Here is an 11,675-nt window from a genome sequence, read left to right on the forward strand (position 1 = left end):
GGAAACTGACGTCAGACGTCGCATTATGAATTTTCAAGTTGAAAACAGAATGAGCCACGTTGTTTACCATGATGGTACCCCAATACCATGCTCTGAACATTGTCTAGCCTCAAAATCTCACTCAGCATTACTTTAAATGGCCCATTACACTGATACAAATCAGGTTCTTCAGAATGGCTGTTGGTTCATTAGTGTTTCTCAAACAGCCCAACTAAAATATGGGAGCAATTTTTAAAGCACTTTTCTTGAAAGAGGAATTCAACTTTGAGCTCTTAGAGATTCAGTGAGAGCTAATGAACTTCAGATCAATGAGGAAATTGTTCGATAAGTATACACACTTTTTGAGTAAAGAATCCCACTGAGGGACTTACCTGGTGGTGCAGTGGTTAAGAATCCGCCTGCCAATGCAGGGGACACAGGTTCGATCCTTGGTCCTGGAAGATCCCACATGCTGCAGAGCAACTAAGCCCATGTGCCACAACTACTGAGCCCACATGCCACAACTACTGAAGCCCGCACGCCTAGAGCCCTGCTCCGCAACAGGAGAAGCCACCGCAGTGAGAAGCCCGCACACCACAACGAAGAGTAGCCCCCACTTGCCACAACTAGAGACAGCCCACACACAGCAACAAAGACCCAACACAGCCAAAAATAAATAAATTTGTAAAAAAAAAAAAAAAAGAATCCCACTGATTGGCTAAAGTTTTATAGCTGTAGTATCACTGGATCAGCAACACAGAAATGCAATTGGCCCAGATAGTACAATGGACCCCTTAAGTAGGCACTGCAGATTTTCATTTATCAACTAGCTGCCCTGGTCACAACTTGAGTTACTATTCTGTTCCCATCAGTAGGATGGTAGGGTTCCATAGTAAAAGTTGTCTATCTACAACTCACACATAGAGCTGCTAAGTCAGTGCTTTTCAACCATCACCATATAGATGCCCCAGCATTCTGATTTAGTTTGTATGGGATGTGACCCAAGCTTTGAAAGCTCCCCATGTGGTTCTGACCAAATTGAAATTTCCTAGCCCCTGACCTCAGCCAATCCAAGAACTCCCTAAAAGCAGCTACTTTAATTGACCAAAGCACCACGAAGTTTACAGCCTCTCCCACCCATTTTTTCTAAATTGTTTTCCTTTCTGTTATAACTTTGTATTATATTTTTCCTCAAACTTAGAACATACACAGTCATCTTAGGTGTTGGTGTCAGTGTGAATCTGCTATTTCCTAAGAAGGACAGGTGCTAACCTTCTATTTCAGTTACTGCATATATTACTCGGTTTTTATGATATTTTGAAGGTAACAAAGTAACAAAAGCCATTGTCTCCATTCTTTGAGGATGGGAGCAAAATATGATCTAAAAACTTGTCTAGGTTTGGAAGTGATTAATGTACATTCTTATGATGAAGGAAATGAAAGCGAGAAATCTGGATAAGTAATCACTGTTTCAACAAAAACAATTTCAACAAAAAATGAGCTTGAAACAGAGAGAACAAACTGATAATGCGAACAGCAAATAAATTATTCTCTGAGTTTTAAAAACAGACCTTGTGATAGCATTTAAAGTTCTGAGGAGGTTTCTGATTCATGACAGTCCCGAGTATCACCGCCGCATGTTTCACGGGTCCTTGAAATGGAATGTGAGCAGAGAAGAAGAGGTTTCACATGCATGCAGAAATGTGCCAGGAAACAGTGGCTTGATAGAGGAGACATCTCTCCAGGGTTTCATTAAGCTAGGAGACACAACCAGTTTTTCTCCTTGTCATATTCCCTGGGCCACACCGGACCTGGGAAACCACCTCAGAGGGCAGCCAACAGACTCTGGGCACTTGGGACAGTGGTCAGGACTTTCCTTTGTCCCCAGCTGTAGAAAGAGATGATTTCAGAGGACACCACCAACATCGTGACTTGGCCAAGTCAGCTGCCACTCCATCGACTCGGACTATGTTTTCAAATCTCTCTTCTCGACTGTATAGACAACAGTACCATTGCCACAGCAATACAGAACTACACCACCAACCATGATCGAATATGCCTCCCACTTTCCTATCTCTAGCCCTGTATGGCCACATTTCCACTTGACGTTCTCAAACACCTCCAAATCAACTTCTGTAAAACTCAACTCACAGTATGCTCTGTAAGTGTTCTGTTTATACTCTTCCCTATCTCAGTGGCTGACCCATACAGTCTACCACTCACAAAAGCCACAACGCTGGAAATCATCCTTGATGCTGACTTGGGCTTGGTGATGGAATGAGTTTTCTCCCACCTGCATAACCAGACTCCTAGCTCCTTTTCTGGCAATCCTCTTGTACCCTCTAATCCACTTTCTACTCTGTAGTCAAATACATAAGTAATATATAAATAATAAGTAAATACTATAGAATAAAATTTATATGTATTGTATATAATGTATTAGTCAGGGTTGTATAACATACAATATAATATACAATGTATTATACATTGTATTAGTCAAGGTTCTCGAGATAAAGAGAACCAATAGGAAATATATATCCATAGAGATTAAAATACTTATTATAAGGAATTGGTTCACATGATTATGGGGGCTGAGACGTCTCAAGATGTACAGTCAGCAACCTGGAGACTCAGGAGAGCCAATGGTGTAAGTTACAGTCTGAGGGCGGGAGGAATTCCCTCTTACTCAGCATGCTTGTTCTCTTCAGGTCTTCAGTTGATTGGATGAGGCCCACTCACATTAGGGAGGGCAATCTACTTTCCTGAACCCACTGATTCAAATGTTAATCTCATCCAGAAACACCCTTACAGACACACCCAGAATGTTTGACCAAAAGTCCAAGCACCCCATGGACACAGTCAAGGTGACAAAAAAATAATAACCATGGCAGTAATCTTTGCATTGTGGACATCAGATCATGCTACCCATTATCTTCTTACCCCACTACACCACTTCTCCATTTTAAATCCTTTCTAGTCTTACCGTATTCTGCAACATATTCTGACTAACCTCTTCTTATTAATACCACATTCTCTATCAACCTTCTTCAGTTCCTTTTAACCCACAAAACTATTTTCCTCCTAAAACGCTTCAGGCATGCTGCCCCCTCTGCTTGGGACACTCATCTTTCACATGTCACCATAAGCATTCCCAGACCCCAACTCTTCCCATGGCCCAGGCCCCAGTTACAAATTTTTATAATCCCCTATACTTCTCCATCAGGGACTCCTCACCACCATATGCAAATAATTGCTTAATGTATCTTATCCTCAATAGCAGATAAACTCACTAGGATAAGGATCAGGTCTATCTTGTTTACAATTAACACCAGCATTTTGCATATACCAGGATTTCAATAAATGTTTGATAAATAAATAAATGAGCAAATTCCTAAAGACCTGTACCATTCTGGGGTGTAGGCCACCTCTCTGTGTCCCTTTAGCCTAGTATGATATGTTTATTAAATAAATCAGCAAGATCTACCCTGGGAAAGAAGGGTTGATGCAAAAGAATATTTTGTGATGGTCTGGCTTGCCTTCATAAAAGCAAACTTCAAAATGGTTTTGCTCTAGATGAGAGAATATCACTGCTTTTCTGATCTCTAGAGTAGGAATCTATCTTTAAATCCTGAGCTGAAAAAAAATCTAAGCAGAATATTCTAGGCTTCTGCTCTAAAGATTTAAGAAATGGATTGGATATTCTCATTTGAAGGCCATTTCTCTCAGAAAAGCAATGATAGGCTGTCCTCTAGAGCAGATACAGGGTACAGACTTGTGGTTGCCAAGGAAGAGAGGAAATGGGGGAGGGATGCACTGGGAGGTTGGGGTTAGCAGATGCAAATAATTATACACAGAATGGATAACAACAGCTCCTACTGTGTAGCCCAGGGAACTATATTCAATATCCTGTGACAAACCATAATGGAAAAGAATATGAAAAAGTGTATATATATGCATAATTGAATCACTTTGCTGTACAGCAGAAATTAACACAACATTGTAAATCAACAATACATCAATTTTTAAAAATCTCTAAAAAATCAGCAGCTTCATTCATAAAATTTAAATACCTACTTCAGATATGAGGGGCTTGAATTTCAAAGTAACACTTGCTTGTCCAGCATTTATTGTTTGTAGATTTTTTGATGATGGCCATTCTGACCAGTGTGAGGTGACACCTCATTGTAGTTTTGATCTCTATTTCTCTAATGATTAGTGATGTTGAGCATCCTGTCATGTGTTTTTTGGCAATCTGTATAGCTTCTTTGGAGAAATGTCTGTTTAGATCTTCTGCCCATTTTGGATTGGTTTGTTTGTGTTTTTGATATTGAGCTGCATGAGCTGCTTGTATATTTTGGAGACTAATCCTTTGTCAGTTGCTTCCTTTGCAAATACTTTCTCCCATTCTGAGGGTTGTCTTTTCGTCTTGTTTATGGTTTCCTTTGCTGTGCAAAAGCTTTTAAGTTTCACTAAGTCCCATTTGTTTATTTTTGTTCTTATTTCCATTTCTCTAGGAGGTGGGTCAAAAAGGATTTTGCTGTGATTTATGTCATAGAGTGCTCTGCCTGTGTTTTCCTCTAGGAGTTTTTTAGTGTCTGGCCTTACATTTAGGTCTTTAATCCATTTTAAGTTTATTTTTGTGTATGGTTCTGAAGAACCTAGGGGCAGGACAGGAATAAAGATGCAGACATAGAGAATGGACTTGAGGACACAGGGAGGGGGAAGGTAAGCTGGGACAAAGTGAGAGAGTGGCATGGACATAGATACACTACCAAATGTAAAAAAGATAGCTAGTGGGAAGCAGCTGCATAGTACAGGGAGGTCAGCTTGGTGCTTTGTGTCCACCTAGAGGGGTGGGATAGGGAGGGTGGGAGGGGAGATGCAAGAGGGAGGAGATATGGGGATATATGTACACGTATAGCTGATTCACTCTGTTATACAGCACAAACTTACACACCATTGTAAAGCAATTATACTCCAATAAAGATGTTAAAAAAAAAAAAAGTAAATCCTATAAAATTAGAAAAGCCCAAGTTTTTCCTTACTTTTTGCAGGTGCTTATTTTATTTCAACCAGTCTGTACTGGAAGTTGGAGTTGGTTCCACTGAGTACAGTGTATTCAAGGCAAAACAGTCATTTAAAACAGGATGATAGGGATAGGTTTGTATCATATGGACTTAGCTAAGCTGGAATGATATTTCCTGAAAATTTCCTTCACTGAGTTAAGGAGGCTGCATGAGGATTGGAAGGTGGGAGTAAAACAGCAGTCATATTCCTTTGGCACCAGAGGACCAGGCTGTTGGAGATCACCTGTTGGCTCCCCTTGTTAGTGTGGGGCAACCTAGGTCTTTCTCTCCTCCATTGCCTGAGCCAGGTACATGCTTAGTTTCACGAAGAAGGACAGCAGCTTTGCCTTCACTGAGGCAGAGACCTTGTAGTGGTGAGAGACTGGCACTGCTACCAGTTCATCCTGGTGGATTCTCACTCATCCTCACACTCTCCTCATTTCACACCCATCTTCCCGTCCAGCTGCCTGCCCTGCTGACTCCGGACTGCAGCATCAAACACAAAGACAGCAGCCTTACACAGACTATTTACCCAGCTCCCATAACCGTATGAGGTTCTATTGCTTTAATGAACCTGTATACATCTCACTCATAGAGGTTCTCTTTATCTGACTGAATCCCGATCGAAAACGGGCAACTCTTAGGCCAGATCTGGCTCTCAGAAAGTTGGCCTGTCCATAGTTTAAAGTAACAATAAGTTGCCAACACAGCCACCTGATAAACACACTCCTTGACATGGCCCTGCCCACCAGTGGAACAAGACCCAGCTCCACCCACCAGTGGGCAGGTACCAGTCCCACCAGGAAGCCTGCACAAGCCTCTTAGACAGCCTCGTCCACCAGGGGGCAGACAGCAGAAGCAAGAAGAACTAAAACCCTGCAGCATGTGGAATGGAAACTACAATCACAGAAAATTAGACAAAATGAGACAGCAGAGGAGTATGTCCCAGATGAAGGAACAAGATAAAACGCCAGAAGAACAAGTAAGTAAAGTGGAGACAGGCAATCTACATGAAAAAGAATTCAGAGTAATGATAGTAAAGATGATCCAAGATCTCAGAGAAAGAATGGAGGCATAGATCAAGAAGATACAAGAAATGTTTAACAAAGACCTAGAAGAACTAAAGATCAGACAAACAGATTAACATACAATAACTGGAATGAAAAATACACTAGAAGGAAGGAATCAATAGCAGAATAACGGAGGTAGAAGAATGAAAAAGTGACCTGGAAGACAGAATGGTGGAAATCACTGCCATGGTACAGAATAAAGAAAAAAGAATGAAAAGAAATGAGGACAGTCTAGGAGACCTCTGGGACAACATTAAATGTACTGACGTTTGCATTATAGGGGTCCCAGAAGGAGGAGAGAGAGAAAGGACCTGAGAAAATATTTGAAGAGATAATAGCTGAAAACTTCCCTAATATGGGAAAGGAAACATTCACCCAAGTCCAGGAAGCACAAAGAGTCCCATACAACATAAACCCAAGGAGGAACATGTCAAGCCACATATTAATCAAACCGACAAAAATTAAAGACAAAGAAAAAATATTAAAAGCAACAAGGGAAAAGCAACAAATATCATACAAGGGAATTCCCATAAGGTTATGAGCTGATTTCTCAGCAGAAATTCTTCAGGCCAGAAGGGAGTGGCAGGATGTATTTAAAGTGATGAAAGGGAAAAACCTACAACCAAGAATACTCTACCCAGTAAGGCTCTCATTCACATTTGATGGACAAGCAAAAGCTAAGAGAATTCAGCACTACCAGACCAACTGTGCAACAAATGCTAAAGGAACTTCTCTAGGTGGGAAAGAAAAGGTCCCAACTAGAAACAAGAAAATTACAAATGGAAAAGCTCACTGGTCAAGGCAACACAGAGTAAAGGTAAGAAATCATCCACACACAAATATGATAGCAAAACCGGCAGCTGTGCAAAGAGCAGAGCACAAATGCAGGATATTGGAAATGCATTGGAAATTAAAAGACCAGCGACTTAAAACAATCTTGTTTATATACAGACTGCTATATCAAAACCTTGTGGTAAATACAAACCATAAAACTACAATAGTTACACACAAAAAAGAAAAAGAAAGCCAAGCACAACACTAAAGTTAGTCATCAAATCACAAGAGAACAAAAGAGGAATGGAAGAAAAAAGACCTACAAAAACAAATCCAAATCAATAAAATGGCAATAAGAACATATATCTCAATAATTACCTTAAACGTAAATGGATTAAATGCTCCAACCAAAAGACATAGACTGGCTAAATGGATACAAAAACAAGACCTGTATATATGCTGTCTACAAGAGACCCACTTCAGATCTAGGGACACATACAGACTGAAAGTGAGCGGATGGAAAAAAGTATTCCATGCAAATGGAAATCAAAAGAAACCTGGCGTAGCAATACGCATATCAGACAAAATAAACTTTAAAATAAGGACTGTTACAACAGATAAAGAAGGACACTACCTAACGATCAAGGGAACAATCGAAGAAGAAGATATAACAATTGTAAATATGACTGCACCCAACCTAGGAGCACTTCAATATATAAGACAAATGTTAATAGCCATAAAAGGGGAAATCAACAGCAACACAATAATAGTGGGGGACTTTAACAGCCCACTTTTATCAATGGACAGATCATCCAGACAGAAAATCAATAAGGAAACACAGGCCTTAAATGACATATAAAATGAAATGGACTTAACTGATATTTTTAGAGCATTCCATTCAAAAGCAGCAGAATACACATTGAAGTGCATATGGAACATTCTCCAGGATTGATCACATGCTGGGCCACAAAGTGAGCCTCAGTAAATTTACGAAAACTGAAATCATCTCAAACATCTTTTCCAACTAAAATGCTATGAGATTAGAAATCAACTACAAGAAAAAAACTGCAAAAAAACACAAACACGTGAAGGCTAAACAATATGCTACTAAACAACCAACGGATCACTGAAAAAATCAAAGAGGAAATGAAAAAATACCTAGAGACAAACAAAAACTAAAGCAGAATGATCCAAAACCTATGGGACACAGCAACAGCAGTTCTAAGAGGGAAGTTTATAGCAATACAGTCTTACCTCAGGAAACAAGAAAAATCTCAAATAAACAACCTAACCTTGCAGCTAAAGCAATGAGAGAAAGAATAAACAAAACCCCAAGTTGTAGAAGAAAAGAAATCATAAAGGTCAGAGAAAAAATAAATGAAATAGAGATGAAGAAAAAAAGATCAGTGAAACTAAAAGCTGGTTCTTTGAAAAGATAAAGAAAGTTGATAAACCTTTAGCCAGACTCATCAAGAAAAAAAGGGAGAGGGCTCAAATCCATAAAATTAGAAATGAAAAAGAAGTTACAGTAGACACCAGAGAAATACAAAGGATCATAAGAGAGTACTACAAGCAACTAACTATATGCCAGTAAAATGGACAGCCTAGAAGAAATGGACAAATTCGTAGAAAGGTACAATCTCCCAAGACTCAACCAGGAAGAAACAGAAAATATGAACAAACCAATCACAAGTACTGAAATTGAAACTGTGATTTAAAAACTCCCAACAAACAAAAGTCCAGGACCAAGATGGCTTCACAGGTGAATTCTATCAAATATTTAGAGAAGAGTTAACACCTACCCTGAAACTATCCCAAAAAACTGCAGAGGAAGGAACACTCCCAAACTCATTTTATGAGGCCACCATCACCCTGATACCAAAACCAGACAAAGAGAGTACAAAAAAAGAAAATGACAGACCAGTATTATTGATGAATATAGATGCAAAAATCCTCAACAAAATACTAGCAAACTGAATCCAAATCCATTAAAAGGATCATGAACCATGATCATGTGGGATTTATCCCAGGGATGCAAGGATTCTTCAGTATCTGCAGATCAATAAGTGTGATACACCATATTAACAAACTGAAGAATAAAAACCATATGATCATCTCAATAGATGCAGAAAAAGCTTTTGACAAAATTCAACACCCATTTATGATAAAAACTCTCCAGAAAGTGGGCATAGAGGGAACCTACCGCAACACGATAAAGACCATATATGACAAACCCACAGGAAACATCATTCTCAATGGTGAAAAGCTGAAAGCATTTCCTGTAAGATCAGGAATGAGACAAGGATATCCACTATCACCACTTTTATTAACATAGTTTTGGAAGTCCCAGCAGTCAGAGAAGAAAAAGAAATAAAAGGAATCCAAATTGGAAAAGAAGAAGTAAAACTGTCACTGTTTGCAGATGACATGATACTATACATAGAAAATCCTAAAGATGCTACCAGAAAACTACTAGAGCTCATCAGTGAATTTGGTAAAGTTGAAGGATACAAAATTAAGACACAAAAATCTCTTGCATTTCTATACACTAATGACAAAAAATCAGAAAGGGAAATTAAAGAAACAATCCCACTTACCATCGCATCAAAAAGAATAAAATACCTAGGAATAAACCTACCTAAGGAGGCAAAAGACCTGTACTCTAAAAACTGTAAGACACTGATGAAAGAAATCGAAGATGACACAAACAGATGGAAAGATATACCATGTTCTTGGATTGGAAGAATCCATATTGTCAAAATGACTATACTACCCAAGGCAATCTACAGATTCAGTGCAATCCCTATCAAATTACCAATGGCATTTTTCACAGAACTAGAACAAAAAAATCTTCAAATTTGTATGAAGACACAAAAGACCCTAAATAGCCCAAGCAATCCTGAGACAGACAAGCAGAGCTGGAGGAATCAGGGTCCCTGGCTTCAGGCTATACTACAAAGCCACAGTCATCAAAACAGTATGGTACTGGCACAAAAAACAGAAATATAGATCAGTGGAACAGGAGAGAAAGCCCAGAAATAAACCCACGCACCTATGGTCAATTAATCCGTGACAAAGGAGGCAAGAATATACATTGGAGAAAAGACAGTCTCTTCAATAAACAGTGCTGGGAACACTGGACAGCTACATGTATAAGAATGAAATTAGAACATCCTTTAACACCATATACAAAATAAACTCAAAGTGGATTAAAGATCTAAATGTAAGACTGGATACTATAAAACTCTTAGAGGAAAACATAGGCAGAACACTCTTTGACATAAATTGCAGCAATATATTTTCAGTCCTTCTCCCAGAATAATGGAAATAAAGACAAAAATAAACAAATGGGACCTAATTAAACTCAAAAGCTTTTGCACATCTAATGAAACCATAAACAAAACAAAAAGACAGCCCACAGAATGGGAGAAAATATTTGCAAATATGCGACTGACAAGAGATTAAACTCCAAAATATACAAACAGCTCATGCAGCTCTATATCAAAAAAAAAAAAGAACCCAATCAAAAAATGGGCAGAAGATCTAAATAGACATTTCTCCAAAGAAGACAAACAGATGGCCAAAAAGCACATGCAAAGATGCTCAACATCACTAATTATTAGAGAAATCCAAATCAAAACTATAATGAGGTATCACCTCACACTGGTCAGAATGGACATAATCAAGAAGTCTACAAACAATAAATGCTGGAGAGGGTGTGGAGAAAAGGGAACCTTCCTACTCTGTTGGTGGGAATGTAAATTGGTACAACTATTATGGAGAACAGTATGGAGGTTCCTTAAAAAGCTAAAAATAGAGTTATCATATGATACAGCAATCCCACTCCTGGGCATATATCCAGATAAAAACCATAATTTGAAACGATACATACACCCCCGTGTTCATTGCAGCACTATTTACAATAGCTAAGACATGGAAACAATCTAAGTGTCCATCGAGAGATGAATGAATAAAGAAGATGTGGTACATATATACAATGGAATATTACTCAGCCATTTAAATGAATGAAATAATGCCAGTTGCAGCAACATGGATGGATATGGAGATTATCATACTAGGTGAAGTAAGTCAGAGAAAGACAAATATATGATATCACTTATATGTGGAATCTAAAAAAAAAAAAAGATACAAATGAACTTATTTACAGAACCGAAACAGACTCACAGACTGAGAGAATGAACTTATGGTTACCAGAGAGAATGGGTGGGGGGAAGGGATAGACTGGCAGTTTGGGATTGACATGTACACACTGCTGTATTTAAAATAGATAACCAACAAGGACCTACTGTATAGCACAGGGAACTCTGCTCAATACTCTGTAATGACCTAAATGGGAAAATAATTTGAAAAAGAATAGATACATGTATATGTATAACTGAATCACTTTGCTGTACACCTGAAACTAACACAACATTGTTAATCAAGTATACTCCAATATAAAATAAGAATTAAAAAAAAATAGAAACATTGAGAAACCATACTCCCTTTTGACATGAGAAATGAAAAACTAATAATAATTTGCCAAAGTTTAAAGATGAGTTGATTTTACTGTACAATTTCCAAATCCATCTTTTGAAAAATCAGAAACCTGGACCTCTAGAGAACAGCGGTACAATAGTCTAAGTATCCTGACCAATTGTTTTAGTTGAAAGGAACAAAAACTAATGCTAAAAATATTTTAAAATATTTTAAATGCATCAATGAGCTGGAAATTAGTTATGATTAGTCCAAGAGCAAAAATAACATAGGAACCCAGAGAAGTAAT

At 38.4% G+C, this 11,675-nt stretch overlaps 2 protein-coding genes across 4 annotated transcripts in view; one reads left to right on the plus strand and one right to left on the minus strand.

The window, feature by feature from the left end:
• Positions 1-11,675, plus strand: part of SGCD (sarcoglycan delta) — a 415,397-nt gene that overhangs the window by 383,584 nt on the left and 20,138 nt on the right. The gene's annotated exons all lie outside the window — the stretch shown is intronic.
• LOC309622881 (uncharacterized protein) overlaps positions 1-11,675 on the minus strand; it is a 266,899-nt gene that overhangs the window by 95,029 nt on the left and 160,195 nt on the right. The window lies entirely within an intron of this gene.

This window comes from Balaenoptera borealis (genome assembly GCF_965194805.1).
Source record: "Balaenoptera borealis genome assembly, chromosome: 2".
Lineage (NCBI taxonomy): Eukaryota > Metazoa > Chordata > Mammalia > Artiodactyla > Balaenopteridae > Balaenoptera > Balaenoptera borealis.